The 18,264-nt window shown below is 35.5% G+C and overlaps 1 long non-coding RNA gene across 2 annotated transcripts in view; it reads right to left on the reverse strand.

Annotated features, from left to right (window-relative positions):
* Positions 1-4,562: 4,562 nt before the first annotated feature.
* Positions 4,563-18,264, reverse strand: part of LOC119867452 — a 74,797-nt gene continuing 61,095 nt past the window's right edge. For both annotated transcript variants that reach the window (XR_005383569.1, XR_005383570.1), the window contains exons 5-6: positions 7,035-7,207; positions 4,563-4,639 (exon numbers count right to left, since the gene is read on the reverse strand). This is a non-coding gene — a long non-coding RNA (uncharacterized LOC119867452). The remainder of the gene's footprint in view (positions 4,640-7,034; positions 7,208-18,264) is intronic.

The following is an 18,264-nucleotide window of genomic DNA, read 5'->3' on the forward strand; positions in this document are numbered from 1 at the left end:
TTAACTTTTTTTCTCTCTGCTTCCTTCTTGGATAGCCTTATCCTTCTGCTTTTTATAAAGAAGGTGATGGACTGCGACATATTCCTAGAACTCATAATAGAAGTATTGTAATTTAAGACTACACACCCACCCACTCACAGGTCCATTAATACTCAGCAAACTCTTCAAGAACTATGTTCTTGGCCTCTAGGCCAGTGACCTTCGACTTTTTTTTTTTTTTAATAACAACAAAACCCTTTACTCAAGAATAAAATATTAAGTATAGATTGAGTAAATGTCAAGTGGGCTGTACACTGGCATCTCTGGTTCTCTGATAAGAGGTGGAGTTATGAGCCATAGATGGGCCAGAGCATGGCAAAGCCTTCCTCTCCTTTCTCTAAAGAATTCTAGTGGGGAAAGCAAACAAACAAAGAAAACAAACTTGGCTCCCAACAGCACAGTTTGAGCACTCTTGCTCTAGGTGTTTTCATGGCATGGAGGGAATATTTGAAAACTCATTTTGATGTTAGCTGATGTAAAACGAGTAATGATATTTTCATTGCTCTTGGATATTCCAAACTCAAACATAGCTAAAATGATTAGTTTTCATACATTTTTCCTAAGTGATAATTGCAACGTGAAATGACACAAGTGAGTTTTTTTTAATGTAAAATATTTTAAAGGAGATTTTCAGTGAATTCTTTTAAATTACTGAGAGTCTGGTCATTTTTCATATGCAACAATCAAAGCTTTGTGCCAAACAAAATACACTTAAGGTAGAATAAGTTGATTTTACATGAGTGCTTAAAAATGTGACATACATAAGTATAACCTGATTTGATTTCTTTAGGTTGAATTAAAAGTCTATATGAAAAATCAAGTATTTAGGATACAGTTAGGAAGGCCAGACAGAAGAATTAGGATCGGAATGCCTAATGGTATGCGCTATTAGTCTTAAGGAGATAGAAGGGAGCACCTGGGTGGCTCAGTGGTTGAACATCTGCCTTTGGCTTGGGTCCTGATTCTGGGGTCCTGGATTGGTCCTGCACTGAGCTCTCTGCAGGGAGCCTGCTTCTCCCTCCACCTGTGTCTCTGCCTCTCTGTGTCTCTCTTGAAAAAATAAATAAAATCTTTAAAAAAATAAAAATAAAAGAGGACAGAAGTATTGAAAAAGAGCATACTTTCAGGTCTTCATGACTTACATGAGTGTTGTTGCTAATTTAAATTAAAGTATATCTTAATATTGAGGAGTTTTCCTGCAGCACATAGAAAAAAAAAGGAAAGAAGGAATTAGAGAGAGGGAGAAAGGGTAGGCAAAAGATGAGTATAAGGGGGGCCTGGGTGGCTCAGTCAGTTATCTGTATGCCTTTGGTTCAGATCATGATCCCAGGGTCCTGGGATCCAGCCCTGCATCCAACTCCTTGCTCTGTGTGGAGGCTGCTTCTCCCTCTGCTGCTCCCCCTGCTTGTGCTCACTCTCTCTCTGTCAAGTAAATACATAATTTTTTAAAAGATTTTATTTACTTATTCATGCAAGACACAGAGGAGAGAGAGAGAGTCAGAGACACAGCCAGAGAGAGAAGCAGGCTCCATGCCGGAAGCCTGACGTGTGACTAGATCCCAGGACTCCAGGATCCTGCCCTGGGCCAAAGGCAGACACTAAACCACTGAGCCACCCAGGGATTCCCCATAATTTTTTAAAAAAGGATGAGTAGAAGAATACTTCACAATAATCCAAGAATTATCCAAAATGTGGTCTGTAGAAGTGTTAGCAATAGTATCTGATAAGGATGAAAAGCAGAAAGGGCCAGAAAATAGAGGAAAAGGCAAAAATTTTAAAAATCAGTAACAGCCCTAAATACCCTGTTTTCTGATTTTTGTGTTGGCATGTGATAGAGGAAAACCACAGAAGAGCCACCTGATAGCTTGTTTTTTGTTTGCTTATTTGTGTATTTGTTGGCTTTTAGCTAATGTGCTAATGATGCTTTGTGTTTCCTTTGCCTTGGGCTAGGGTTTTCTACCTAGCATCATCTCAGACTCACAGGAAGATGTTTTAGGAATACCTAGAATGAACCCTGTAACAGGTCACTTAAAAGCACATTTGGGGGAGAAGGGTAGATCTGCACACTAGCTACTTGTTATTATTATTTTAAATTCCGTAAGTTATTATAATGTGAAGCCAATTTCAAAGTTTATAATCTAAGTAAGCTAGAGCAAATATTGCACGGAAATTGTGAAGTGAACACTAAACCTATTTGTGGTGTTTAAAATAGGGTCAGTCACAAGGCAGAAGCAATAATGGGAAAGGAAATTAGAAAGTTCCAAAGCTAAATAGCAACGGTAGAATCTTAAAGATTAAAAGACATTGCGCGTTAATTATTGCAGTCCCAACATACAGACAGGAAGCTGACATCATAACTATCGACATTTGCTTATATCCTTACTGATTAAAAAGCAGTTTCTTCTACTTTCTCCCTGCCTTGCTCCTGGCGTCTGCTTCCTGACTGGTGACTACCCCTAACCTCCTCAAAATGATTTGCTTTTGAAGTTCGTGCCTTTAGACAATATAGCAACTCTTGCCAGCACATGGATCATCATATATCTTTCTACTGTAAATCTTTCCATAATTTCTAGACATGTCAATAGTTCAGCCATTCTTCATTTTTTAAATCCTTGATGCTGCCCTCTGATCCCACTCTCAGTCTCTCATCCCATAATCCAGTTCTGGTTCCCAGCAATGATTGTGCAACTAGAATCCCCTGGGTTGCTTTTCCAAAACTACAGTAGTCAGTCAAATTCTCAAAGTTCGCTTCGACCATTCTTCCTGTGTCTGATTCCACACTCCTACCTTCTTCTGTTACACTGTTCTCACCGTTCAATCCATCATCAACTCTTCCATTCGAACTTGAGTCTCATTGTCACTTATTCAAGAACACTGATTCTTATAAATTTCCCCTGTAGATCCTTCAACATCAATCATCCCTTTTTACTGCACCTGTCACAAGAGTATGTTAGGTCCCCAGATGTATGTTATGCCCAGATCAGGGGGAGAATGTCATGTTACTTCCTCAGATCTTGCACAAGAACAAGTGTTAGTGATAGAAACAAAGTGTTCTGATCACCAGACCAGTATTCTACTTAGTGTACTAGACTCTGTAACTTGTGAGATATCCATTCTTTTACTCATTTACCTATAGTTTATAAAGTGCCAAAGGGGACTTTACATCACACAAAACTAATAAATGTAACAAAATTTTTAAAGATTGATTTGAGCTTACCTGAATATATTAATCACATCAGTTCCTCTCCTATTAACATTAAAAAAGTGATAGTCAAGATTTAATTTTCATTGATTTATATGTATAAAAAGCACACCATATCTACATTTTGCTAAGTACTATGTTTAGAATAAAATTTGCATTTAACTTTCATAGTTTACTTCCTGTGGCCACATAATGTATTTAGAGTTTGGAAAACAGAGCCATTCATTTGCCATAGAAACAACATTATTTTTTCTATATATGTATTTTTTTTTGTAGAAATTCTCTCTGTATGTCTCTTTTTTTAAGGTTTTATTTTTTATTCATGAGAGACACACAGAGAGAGGCAGAGATACAGGCAGAGGGAGAAGCAGGCTCCCTGTGGAGAGCCTGATGTGGGACTTGATCCCAGGACCCCGGGATCACATCCTGAGCCAAAGGGTAGACCTCAACTGCTGAGCCACCCAGGTGTTCCTTTTTTGTTATAATTATTGTAAAGTTTATTAGGGTGTCTCTCCCTTGTCTGAGGAGTAGAAATAGGAAGCTTTTGATTTCCTAAAAATTAAAATTGTGGGCCAGTTTCAAAGATCAGAGTATAACAACTCTATTCTTTAAAAATTTCTAAAATATCTTTGTTTAAATCTTGTTTTGAAAACCTCTGTAGTTAATATAAAAAATAAAGTACCTTTGATTAAATTAAGATATCAATAACTTTATGAACTACAACCGTTCTCTGATTTTTAATAACACAAAATGCTGAATAAAAACAAAACACACATTTTTATAAAAGAGAATCAAATTCCAATGCTCCACAATATTAGATAAATTATTGTAAGATAGTTTCGTTTTCACGACTTTAATTTCAAGTTTATCATAAGCCTTACTGTAAACTTACATCTAGGATAGTTTGTCACTTTAAATACTCAAAACACAACATGAGAAAAACTCTGCAGTGTGTTTAAAATGTCATTATTTACTTTAATTTGATTAAAAAATATCTGAAAGTAAGAGGGAAAATGAGATGGGAGCCTTGTAATATCTGTTCGATAACCTTATAAACCTGGATTAGATTTTCTGCTTCCACAATTATAAATTTGAGCAAATTATTTTTCTTTCTGTGCACTGCATTTTTTAACTATACAATTACAGTGTTTCTCAAAAGAATCTGTTGTAAATTAAATTAGAAAATATAGTAAAAACACTCAGCAGGCCTGGTTGACTCAATTGGTTAAGCATTGGACTCTTCATTTTTACTCAGTTGGTTGAGCATCTGACTTTTCATTTTGCCTCAAGTCATAATCTCAGAGTCATGAAATCAGCCCCACCTTGGACTTTGTGCTGAGAATGGAGACTTCTTGAGATTCTCTCTCTCCCTCTCCATCTGCCCTCCTTCCTCCTCAACTAAATAAATAAATTACAAAAAAAAAAAAAAAAAACATAGTAAAAATACTTAGCTCAATAATTGGCACTTAAGGAGAGCTTTATGAGGGTAGGGATTACAGTTTTTAATTCAATAGCCCTACATAATATTTTAGGGGTTCAATGAATAATCTCATAACTTTGTAGTCTGTTTGTTTCATGTATATATAATCACCCTGAACATTTCACACTGTCATCTTGCTAAAGTGCAAAGACTTTAGCCAGCATTCTTTTAATAACAACAAAAGAAAGATTTTTACTGCCTCTTGGGCTTCAGTACCTTTCATAGAGTGTTTCAGTAGTCTCACAGGAAAGCCCATTGGTCCTGTGGCTTTTCTGTTTGAATAAATGGGAAGCCACAGGAACCCAACAATTCATTCCACACTGTTCCCTCCAACACTTTGTCAACACTTTTATATAGTTTATTGATTGAGAAAACAAATGAAGCAGGAGAAGAAAAAAAGCATACTTCTTGATTCTGTATAGGAACAAGTTACATTTAACTCATGTCCTCATACAGGTTTAGGGTATGTATTTTGCACCTATCTACATATATAAAGCAAATCCATAATACTGACAATAAAAATGCACTTTAGATGTCAGAATTTGAAGAAAAATGTATCATAGGTTGCTTTTGGGGTATTCATTTGGGAGAAATATAAAATATCAAGAAGAAATTAAAGATCAACCTAAAAGTTGAAAAAATAAAAGACTTCTGAGAGATCTAAAGAAAGCTCTGTTCATATCTCAAGTTTTATTATAGTCGGGGGCTGATGGATCAGGAGAAACTAAATAAATGATAACATTAACTAAGGAAACAAAATAGTTCAAAATGAAGTCACCCTTAGCATTACCTGTCCAAACTAAATTGTGAGCTATAGACTACTAAAAAAAAAATCACAAATGTGCTAAACACAAAATATGAAAATAACTGGTCTAACCTGAACTAATGATGATAAACTTGATAATTACAGAAAACCCAATAAAATATTTTTTTAAAAAGTTAGTGAGAGTTAAGTATTGCTCTCATTCTGTTTTTGTCAGAAAGCCAAACATACTATTTTAAAATGAAACTGCACTCACTCGCTTTCTCTCCAACATGTTACTACAGAGACAACAAAAGAGAAAATAATCCTAAACAACTAGAAAAAAAAAAAAAGAAGAAACATAATGCACAATGGTTGATTGCTACAAAAGTACGACTATTCATCAGGAGAAATAAACTTTAGTTAAATTCATGACAGATAAAATAAGTTAATTTCCTATTTCAGGGATAGAAGATTCTCAAACTAAAATATACTGAGTGTATGATGAGATTAATATTAAAATAAACTTATTGTTCATATATAACTCTTACTTTGAGAATCCATAGAACATTAATTGTGAGTCATATGCCCATATGCCATAACTGATGCCCTTAAAGATGATTCAAAGACATCCAGAAAAATTAAATTGTATATCATATACTAAAAAAGTTAGCTTTAATATTATATAACTCCACTTAATCATTATTAATGGCTTCAGCTTAACTATCCTATACACTATCCATGTGTGTAATAGATCTGTGCTCCTACTCTACAAGAAATGTATGTACTTTTGAAATATCTTATCAAGTTTCCTCAGATTTCCAATACTCACCCTAATCTCACTGCCAACTGACTATCTTGCTTTTTTTTTTTATCCTTTTGCTTAGGAAACTTTTAAAATGTGTTCTACACAGTCTCCCTGAGTTCTAGTTGTGTGAAATGGCTCCCTATTTAATAACGTATCTTTAATTCTTCCCTTCTCTCTAATCTCAATTCCCCACTCCTCTCCTGGTTCTTTGTAGGATTACCCCATGCACTACTAGTTCATAATTCCTTTTTTCAGGGTTTGCTTTTGGGGAACCGAACTAAAAACTCATGGGTTTCAATTAAATGTGTAAGAGAATATCTGCAGCATTGCTGCAAAAGTTAATAGTTACATGACAATATATTTTCAAAAAATTAAACTTTTTAAAATCTTTTTAAGTAAGAATTTTCTTTTCCACGAGCTATCATAGTGAATGCAAGGAAAATACAAATTCCTTAAGATGTCAAGAGAAATTAAACATTAAAATCTAATTTAAAATTATATAAACTATCTTTTGGTACTAGATATCTATATAACAAAACCACTTGCTGAATAAGCAAGTACTTAAATTGCTGATGGTAGCTGCTGGAAATCATTTACATAAAGCTATATAACTTACATACTGTCAAAATTAGCTTTGACAGCAAACAGAGAAATGAAGCTTTGGGGCCTAAATCCACCATTAGTATCCAGATCAATCTTCCAAATACTCCTTTAATTATGGAATGTCTATATGTTATCTATGTGTTCATATATATGTATTTACCTTATGGGCTATCCTGATGATTGGCCTGCCTTTCATGTTTACCTCAGCAAGTTTGGTTTTCAGAGTTGTGAATCAAATGAGATTCTTGTATAAGCTGTTCTAACAAGCAGCTCTAGATCCGTCCATATTAAGTACAAGTTTACAATTAGGTTGCTAATGCTGCCAATGGGTTTCTAAATACAAAAGGAATACAAATAAGGCATTTAAGAGCGTAGTAAATAGTGTAATACATATTTTTATAAACTTCTAGACTAGTTCTATATTTGCAGGAAAATTACGAAGATTGTACAGAGAGTTCCTATATACCCAAAACCCACTCCTCCCTATTGTTAACCTCTTACATTAGCATGGTGTATTTGTCACCACTAATAAACTTGGAGTGGTGCATTATTTTAGCAAAACTCTGCATGTTATTCAGATTTCCTTAGTTTTTACCTAATGTCCTTTTCCTTTTCCAGAATTCCATCAGGACAATACATTAACAGTTAGTCATCATATATCCTGAGGATCCTCTTGGCTGTGGCAGTTATTCAGGTATTCCTTATTTTTAGACTTATATTTTGGCTGTGAAGGTTTTGAGGAGTGCTGGTCAGGAGTTTTAGGGTATTTTTCTCAATTGAAATGCATTTTAATGTTTTTCTCATCATTATAACGAATATGGGTTTTAGGGACAAAGACCATAGAGGTAAAATGCTATTCTTATATCAAGTATGCATTCTACCAACATGACATCACTGTTAATATCAACTTTTATCACCTGGCTGAGAAATCTCAATTCTTAGAGATTTTAAAACATTTTATTGAGGAAAAATGTACATTATTACTAAATTTCATCAATTCAAAATGTATGATTCAGTGGTTTTTTAGTATATTCACAATATTGTGACACCATCACCACTATTTAATTTCAGGACATTTCCATTACACTGAGACGAAACCCGTATTCATTAGTGGTTACAACCAATTTGCTCTACCCCACATCCCCTAGCAATCACTGATCCACATTTTGTGTCTTCCCATTTAGCTATTCTAGAAATTTTATATAAATGGAATTTTAAAATATGAGGCCCCTTGTATCTGGCTTTGTTCAGTTTAATGTCTTCAAGGTTCATCTATGTTGTAGCACGTATCAGTACTGCATTCCTTTTTATGACTGCATGGTATTGCATTTCTACAACATAACACATTTTACTTACCCATTCATCAGTTAATGGACATTTTAGTTATTGTTTTGGCTATTCTGACCAATGCCAATATGGACATTCATGTACAAGTTTTTCTGTGACCGAATGTTTTAAATGCTTTTAGGGATATACTTAGGAAGAGAATTGCAAGGTCATGTGGTAACTTTGTATTTGGTATTTTGGGGAACCACCAGACTGTTTTCTACTCTGGCTACCCCATTTGATATTTCCACCAAGAATGTCTGAAGGTTCCAATTTCCAGCTGTTTTAGGTTCAATTCACTGTCACTGGAGCCTTCTTGGTGTAGTGGTGATATCTGAAGGGAGAGGGAGGCTCTTGTGTATCTCATTATTTTTGATGAAACCGTGGAGTCCATAGTGTTTCCTCAATGGTACAGTCTCCAGCACTTCCTCTTTTCTCCTACTCCTATCCCTGGCTACAGTATTCTCTATCCATTTCCTTTTTTTTTTTTTTTAATATTTTTTTTTAATTTTTTTATTTATTTATGATAGTCACAGAGAGAGAAAGAGAGGCAGAGACACAGGCAGAGGGAGAAGCAGGCTCCATGCACCGGGAGCCCGATGTGGGAATCGATCCCGGGTCTCCAGGATCGCGCCCTGGGCCAAAGGCAGGCGCCAAACCGCTGCGCCACCCAGGGATCCCCTCTATCCATTTCCTTGAAGCTCTCCGGCTTGTTAGCTGTGTTTTTATCCTGAGGTGAAATAAGAAGACTGCAGAGGACTGTATTGGGAGGAAGTCATTCTTCCAGCAGAGATAAGGCTATGGCAATTTTTATCCCCTGGGGAGTAAACTTTTGTTACCAAGAACTTGGGTGTATTTCACAATGATTATTTTCCCCTTCCCCTTTTGCCATAGCCAGATCCACACATCTCTCAGATCTTCATCCTGAAAACCAAATGTTCATTTTTAAAACAATTAAATGAACAACAGAGAAAGTACAAACAAGTAAAAAAATATGTATCAAATATATAGGCAAATTTTATATCTTTAAAAAGTAAAGGGATACAAAAGACAAAATTCATGGTAGTGGGACAATTAGTGGGTGGAGAACTGAGATACAAGTTTTGTCCTAGACATGAACACATAAAAATTCTAGTCAAATATAGGAAGATGAATATTTTCAGTATCTTAGACAATGGAGAACTTTGTAACAAACGCACATAATGAAATTCTTGCTGAAGCTGGATCTATTGGCCAGAATGGATGAGAGCAAAAGAATTATAAGAGCTACATGGAGAGGTGAGAAAAGCTGAAAGCAAAATATGGACATCTTGTGTGATTAATTGGAGTGGTATAAGCTAAAAGAGCCTATCTCCAACACAACTCCAAAAATTCAGCATAAAGCAATAAATAAAAGGTATTTGATTCTGGCCAGCAGCAATACAGTTTAGATTGGTGTGATAAACCAATGTCTCAGTTAGCTGGTATTGCTCATTAGGAAGGAAGAGTACCCCTAAAAGAACTCTGTAAATGGCTTGTCCTGCCCCTTCACCCTTCCATTATTCTATTGGAGCCAGGAAATAAGCTTGTGTTCCAGTATCTATGTGGTAGGTCCAATCAATACCTCACACTCACTCTCCCTGTGGCAGGCTGGACAAAAAGATGAGCATTTGATGTAAGAGGATTTTAACTTAAAAAATGAGGGCACAGTCCAAAATCAGCAAACATTTGAACATGCTCCACATTATGAAAAAGGAACAAGGGATCCCCGGGTGGCTCAGCGGTTTAGAGCCTGCCTTCAGCCCAGGGCATGATCCTGGAGACCCAGGATTGAGTCCCGCATCGGGCTCCCTGCATGGAGCCTGCTTCTCCCTCTGCCTGTGTCTCTGCCTCTCTCTCTCTCTCAATCTCTGTGTGTGTGTGTGTGTCTCTCATGAATAAATAAATAAAACCTTAAAAAAAAAAAAAAAAAGAAAAGGGAACAAGAAAATCCAGCAAGAGGAGGTATTTTACACACAAGGGAAACACTCAAAGGGCAAACAGGAAATGGGGTTGAATAAGTTAAGGATTCATGCATTTTTTAAGTATCCTTAAATGTCATCTCTTGATTTATCAACTTTAAAACATTTTTTCTAATTAGAAAAAAAGAAGGAATTGTAATTAGCTTTACCTTTTGGAAATACAGAATTTTCTCTTGAGTCTTGAAGTGAATATGGAATTAATTTGTTTGATGATAGATTCTTATTTAAAAATATTATTTTGGGCAGCCCGGGTGGCTCAGCGGTTTAGCGGCGCCTTCAGCCCAGGGACTGATCTTGGAGACCCGGGATCGAGCCCACATCGGGCTCCCTGCATGGAGCCTGCTTCTCCCTCTGCCTGTGTCTCTGCCTCTCTCTTTCTCTGTGTCTCTCATGAATAAATAAATAAAATCTTTAAAACAAAATTATTTCGCACCAATCAGGTAATTGGATTATAAAGACTCAAGAGTCTTTGCTTTTGTTTTTGTGGTGTTTTTGTTGTTGTTGCTGTTTTTAGCTTGTGTCCTTTCCAATTTCTTAGATTTCAAAAATAAAAGCCTCAATAAAAGGAGATGCAGCGCCTTGAAGGAAAAGGAAAAATATATTTTCTTCTACCCTTCTAACTTCTCAGCCTGGATCTCTGTAACAAAAGACAATTAATTAATAATTAATTAATAAGAGAAAAACAAACACAAGTTGTTTTTGTTGTTTTTGGTTTGGTTTGTTTGTTTTTTTTTTTTTTTGGTGATTTTTTTTTTTTTAACTTGGGAGAGACTTAGAGAACGAGTTACTCAAAAAGATGACATAGAATTCCAGCTTATAAAAAAAAAAAAAAAAAAGAATTCCAGCTTATGACATCTTCAACAAAGCACAATAAATTTATAAAGGAATGAAGGGATAAAGAAAAGCCGTGTTAGGTTGCCAAGGGCAGCAAACTAAGGGAAAGTAATTGTATAGGGGGAAAGTGGCAAAGTAAGTTTTGTTTGTAGATTCCTTTGGTGCTGTTTCTGGAAGAAGAGTCTAGAGTTGTCCCAGTAAAGAAGAATTCAAATCCTGCCTTTCGGTAGAAGAGGGAGGAGTAGAGAGAGCTTTCCTTGCCTTCAGCTCAAAATAGCATGTTGAGGAGGCATATCTTGGAGTAACACATTGTCATTTCCTTCAGTTCTTTTTTAACAAAATGAATTAATTAAAACCAGAAATAAAGTGTCAGTCATAGGTAAGGTCATAGCTTTTTTCTTCCCTAGGAATCCTCTTCTATCAGTTTTCATTTGAGTATAGGTCCAAAAATTTGACTGAATACATCCAAGAAGGAAAACCAGAAAGTACTGGTCTACTGGTGACATATGAAACTGTAGACTCTGATTCAGGCTTCCCACTGTGTGCTTTAGCTTGATAGACGGACCATAGCTGGAAAGCTGTCACTTTTCCTTAGTGGCTTCATAAATTATCCAGTCTGAGAGAATTATAGGAGTGTTCCTCCAGTTTCTAGCAAAAATATATATATATATTTGTTTGTCAGCTGGATTTGAGATTAAAGATGTATTGGAGTGCTTGCTGATTTTGCAAGGTAATAGGAATCAACATATGATGTTATGTTATCATATGAACAAGGAGACTTAGATAGCATCACTGAACTTATTTCTGCTGTGAAACCTTTTTAATATATCTTAGATAGGATCCAAGTATTTTCTTGGTTAAAAATGCCATCTTACTAAGACAAAAACAAAGGAAAAAATGAGTAGACTTCTGGATAGTTCAAAAGAGCAAATGTTAAGATTGTGGAGTTTGAGGGAGTTAAGGCTTAGAAAGAATCTTATCAAACTGTATTTAGAGAAGGCTAACATGTTGCCTTGAATTAAAAAGGAATAAAAAGTTAAAGTTGGTTTATATGCAACAAAGTTTAAATCAAATAAAAACACCTAAAAATGTCTCCGGTTTGCAAAAATAAAAGGGTGTCTTGGGCTAGGCGCTTAAAAAATATTATGATTCTAAGTTTCCCTAACTTTGGAAAAAAGGCGGGGCCAGCCTGATACATACTACACACCAAGTGCATGTTTGTTTAATTAATGTATAATGATTTAAAGCTTTCTACGTGATATTCAAAATCTAGCAGTTTGTAAATTGCTTACATCTTTTGGTTTAGTTAGTGTGTTGATGATAGTTTTCAATATCCCTCCCTCCTTCCCTCCTTTTTTCTTTTTTTTTTTTTTTAAGTCTTACAATTCTGTTGAAACTCTGGTAATGCAAACAGTTGTTTCCTCGAATGCAAATGCTGAAGATGTGCTTAGAGAGGAATGGTGATGAGGATATAATTTTGTTTTTTGTTTTTGTTTTCCTGACCTATCATCCAATAAGACAACAACAATAAGAATTAAATCTTGCTAACATTTGTTATGAAAAACGGGTTTTCCAATATATGTCCAAATATCAATTATAACTTCAGACTTGAAAATAAATGTCATTAGTACTTAGAGATAGTGGAAATGGAAAAAAAAGGAGCAGTATTATATATATCGTTACAAATACCAAAAAAGGTAGGCTTGCCTTGGCAATGACAAAATGCAGAAGAAACTACATTCCTGAGACTAATCCTGAGACTAATTTGCAGAAGCTTAGATACTGAAAAATGATGTAGCTTTATAACTTCAATGAGATTTTGAGGTTAGGGAGATCATTCTGTAATTCAAAGCAAAGCCTGGAAGTACTCTGTAAATATTAGCAAAAGAATTTACAGTATTCTATCGATGCTAGCATGTGGCACAGTTCTCTAGAGCCAATGAATTTGGCATGAGGTCTCATTAAAACGAAGCGTGCTAATCAAATCACACTAAGTCATGGAACACAATCAAGGCTACACAAGCTACGATATTTTGTTGTTTTTCTCCAGATGGTTCCTTGTTGATTTAATAAAATTAAGAGCTTGATTTTCTTAAGAGTTTATCAGAGACAATGTTTAAATAAGAGTCAAGAAGCATTTCTATCCTTCAGTGAGGGGTTAAGTATGGGTTGCCTCTTTTCCACATTCCAGGCATCCCTGGGACAACCATAACTTTGATTCAAATTGTAGCCAATAGCTTTATTTGAGCCTGTGAAAAAAATAAGGATGCTTTATCCTAGCCCCCGAAAAAAGAAAAACACAGACATGGTATAGAGAGCTTACCCATAATCTCCATCATCACCTTGTATATGAATGAATTGGTTTGAAAAGAGGAGCCCACTGATTTAAAGGACCAATTTCACTATTTTATAACATGCTGCAAAATAAATGTTTGTTTACGTTTATTACTTCTATTACCATCATCAGAAGATTTAGGTAGAAAAGCAGCTGGAGGCTTTTCACAAAATGATGAGATGCACCAGATAGAAAGCTCAGGTTCACATTGTATTATTTTTATTGATAAAGTTTTCCCAAGATAGAGCTTGTGGCAAAACTGAGCCAAGTACTTGACTATGGAGTAAATGATTATTGTGTACACTACTCTATGGCTTGCAGAGAGTACATATATTTTATCTTTATTTATTTATTTTATTATTTGAAGGTACAAACCTTTAATTTGCCTAGAATATTTGTTATATTGAGTGTTATATTATTAATTACACCTGAGTTAATTTTTGTTACTGCAGAGCAGATGATGCATATAGTTTTATTTCAATCGGTTTTATTTCTCCCTTTACATTATAGTTTAAAAATACTGATTATTAGATATATGTGTGTAAATGAGGGTATTTTACAAATACATTTTATTTCAAAGCTTATTTCTACTATCTATCATCTGTCTATTTATTGTAAAGCAGATACTGTATCAGATCTGAAATGTTTGAGATCTTTCTCAAACCTCATGTTATCCAAGACAATAGGGATTAATTTGTTACTCTTAACTATGATCACATCTCTTCATGTGGCTCCCAACATTTGTGATTTTACTTGTGAGAACTTAGAAGAACTCAAAATCCCTTTCCGTGTACTTGCTAATATCTTTAGTTGGTGTAACCTTTCTTTTCTTAATTTTCTGGTTAAGTAGTAAAGAAAGTGAAAATAAATCAAGCTGAATATAAGTCAACATTCTTAATTGAGATCAGACTTTGAATCTAGCCCCTGGCCAAGCACACATGTAACTTTCCAGATATTCTCAACATCTGTGTACATTAGAAAAACTTGAAACAAACATCTAATCTCCTGGCTACCATGCTCACCCTTTTATGAGTCTAAAAGTAATTAATCTTAGAATAGCCAATAATACCTACTATTTTGTAATTGATACTCCAACTGGGCCAAGTACCAAATCCATTTATATAATGCCTAGCAGGTGACTGATATCCTTCAGCCTTAAAATATCCTATTAAACATTTCAGATTCCCACATACAGTGACAGATTTTAAAGCATTTCTTAAATCAGTGAATTTCTTATTATATTATTTATTAGATTATGAAATTTTTTATTGTATAATTAAACTGAAGTGTTACATGTTATTCTATATCAAATTGCATATGAAAAATAATCTCTGCTGATTGTTATATTTGCCCACTGATTTATAATTACAACTACCACAATGACAGGTTAGAACTATTATATTTAAGAAAGCCCATACATTCTAAATGACTAATCAATTTGGCATTTTTCCTTAAAATATGAATAGTCTGATGAATAGATAAAAGGGTGGTCTGTATCATTTCAAACCAAAGATCATATTCTTTCCCAAGTGGTAGCCCAATGGATAGCATTATGGTTAAGATGTAAACAGACTATATATTGCAGTACTTATAAGTGTATACATATTTAAGCATTTTCAAATATTATTTCTGAAATTACTATACTCTTTCAGATCCTGTTAACATACCCTGAGCATATGTTTTATTTTTTTAAAGATTTTATTCATTTATTCATGAGAGATACAGAGAGAGAGAGAGGCAGAGACACAGGCAGAGGGAGAAGCAGGCTCCATGCCAGGAGCCCAACATGGGACTCGATCCTGGGACTCCAGGATCATGCCCTGAGCCAAAGGCAGATGCTCAACTGCTGAGCCACCCAGGGATCCCTGAGCATATGTTTTATTTTTTTTAATTTATTTTTTAATTTTTTTTATTTATTTATGATATCACACAGAGAGAGAGAGAGAGAGAGGCAGAGACATAGGCAGAGGGAGAAGCAGGCTCTATGCATCGGGAGCCCGACGTGGGATTCGATCCCGGGTCTCCAGGATCGCGCCCTGGGCCAAAGGCAGGCGCCAAACCGCTGCGCCACCCAGGGATCCCCATATGTTTTAATTATTAGTTGCCAACTACCTTATCTTTTTTAACTTTCAATCATTCAGAAGTTTTCAATTATGTCCTTTCAAAGTCATAATTAAGCATTATGATATATAACTTAGTATTTATATTAAATTTTAGGTACCAATATTTTGTTTTTCTAGAAATTCATATACAATACTATTATTTAGGGCAGCCCGGGTGGCTCAGTGGTTTAACACCGCCTTTGGCCCAGGGGTGCCAGGGGTGTAATCCTGGAGTCCTGGGATCGAGTCCCACATCAGGCTCCCTGTGTGGAGCCTACTTCTCCCTCTGCCTGTGTCTCTGCCTCTCTCATTCTCTCTCTCTCTCTGTGTCTCTCTGTGTCTCTCATGAATAAAAAACAAAACAAAACAAAACAAAAATACTATAATTTGTGGTTGGACATTTATCTTTAAACTCTTACATGAATTTTTTTTAACTTTTTAATTAAAAGATTTATTTTGTTTAGAGGGAGAGAGAACAAGCATGTGTGTGCATGAAAGGGGGGAGGGGCAGAGAGAGAGAGAATCTGAGAAGAATTCCCAGCTGAGCACAGAACCCCACATGGGGCTTAGTCTCAGGACCCTGAGATCATGACCTGAGCTGAAATCAAGAGTCTATTACTCAGCTGATTGAGTCACCTAGGCACCCCAACTTCCATGAACTTTAATGCCCTAGTTGCCTACTGTCTCTAGCTAAATCTTTGAATCATACTTTTATTTATTTCTGTCCATTCAGTCTACCTGAACATACACTACTACATTTTTTCTGTCTTACCAGTTTAACCTGAGTATTTTCCATAGAACGAAGTGTGTTTCAGCCTCTTCTAAGTGAAGTATATCCTAATTTCATCCATTTTTAAGATTACAAATCAAATACTATCTCTTCCATGAATATATACCTAGTTTCAGCTGAGAAACAAAACTTGCCCCTCTTCTCACATATAGAATTTAGTTGTATCACTAATTTTTACTTAAACAAAACTCTATATATTAATGTAATATAAAAATTTGAGGTTTGGAATTTGAGGTTAGGCTATTTTTTGCACTAAATACTTACCTTTTGAGTGATTCCCTTGTATTAGTAGGAAATCGAGTTTGCACCAAGATTATTTTATTTCTCTACATCTTAACGTATACAATTCTAATTCTAGTCACTATTCCTTGAGAAAAAAAATATCATTTATATTTTATCCTGTCTATATTCCCATTAGTTATTGACTAAACTATGAAGCTGTGGTACTTGAATATTACTAACAGTTTTAAGGACAAAGCTATCACCTCTACTACCTAATTTAATCTTGACAATTAATAATTCTCATTTTATAAGGGAGCAAACAGCCTCAAAGTACTTATTTTCCCAGTTTCACACATTTACTATGAGACAAAATGTAGCCTAAAATCCAGGTTGACTTTTTATAACATAGTTTTCTCATGACATGATTCACCTTATTATCATTATTATTATTATTATTATATTAATAATTATAGAATGACTAAAAAACATGTCTTCTCTCATTTGCTTTCTCTATTCATTCAATTTAATATCTTTCATTTTTGGGGCACCTTGGTGGCTTAATTGGTTGAGGATGCAACTCTTGATTTCAGCTCAGCTCAGGGTCATGGGATCAAGCCCTGTGTTCAGGCTTCTCCCTCAGTGGAAATCTGCTTGAGGAGGAGAGGCAAGATGGCAAAACAGTAGGGTCCCAAGTCACCTGTCCCCACCAAATTACCACAATAACTTTCAAATCATCCTGAAAACCTACGAATTCAGCCTGAGATTTAAAGAGAGAATAGCTGGAATGCTACAGTGAGAAGAGTTCGTGCTTCTATCAAGTACAACTTGTTTTTGGTCACTCTGCACTGAGCAAAATGACTAGAAGGAAAAACTCACCTCAAACGAAAGACTCAGAAACAGTCCTCTCTTCCACAGAGTTACAAAATTTGGATTACGATTCAATGTCAGAAAGCCAATTCAGAAGCAAAATTATAAAGTTACTGGTGGCTCTAGAAAAAAGCATAAAGGTCTCAAGAGACTTCATGACTGCAGAATTTAGATATAATCAGGCAGAAATTAAAAATCAATTAAATGAGATGCAATCCAACTAGAGGTCCTAAGGATGAGGGTTAACGAGGTAGAAAAATGAGTGAGTGACATAGAAGACAAGTTGATGGCAAAGAGGGAAACTGAGGAAAAAAGAGAAAAACAATTAAAAGATCATGAGGATAGATTAAGGGAAACAAACGACAGCCTCAGAAAGAAAAATCTACGTTTAATTGGGGTTCCCGAGGGCGCCGAAAGGGACAGAGGTCCAGAAAGTGTATTTGAACAAATCATAGCTGAAAAGTTTCCTAATCTGGGAAGGGAAACAGGCATTCATATCCAGGAAATAGAGAGACCCCCCCCTAAAATCAATAAAAACCGTTCAACACCTCGACATTTAATAGTGAAGCTTGCAAATTCCAAAGATGAAGAGAAGATCCTTAAAGCAGCAAGAGACAAGAAATCCCTGACTTTTATGGGGAGAAATATTAGATTAACAGAAGACCATAGAGACCTGGCAGGCCAGAAAGGGCTGGCAGGATATATTCAGGGTCCTAAATGAGAAGAACATGCAGCCAAGAATCCTTTATCCAGCAAGGCTCTCATTCAGAATAGGAGAGATAAATTGCTTCCAAGGTAGGCAGAAACTGAAAGAATATGTGGCCACTAAACCAGTTCTCCAAGAAATATTAAGGGGGACTCTGTAAAAGAAAGAGCAAGTCCAAGGGACAATCCACAAAAACAGGGACTGAATA

This window comes from Canis lupus, chromosome 34 (genome assembly GCF_011100685.1).
Source record: "Canis lupus familiaris isolate Mischka breed German Shepherd chromosome 34, alternate assembly UU_Cfam_GSD_1.0, whole genome shotgun sequence".
Taxonomy (NCBI): domain Eukaryota; kingdom Metazoa; phylum Chordata; class Mammalia; order Carnivora; family Canidae; genus Canis; species Canis lupus.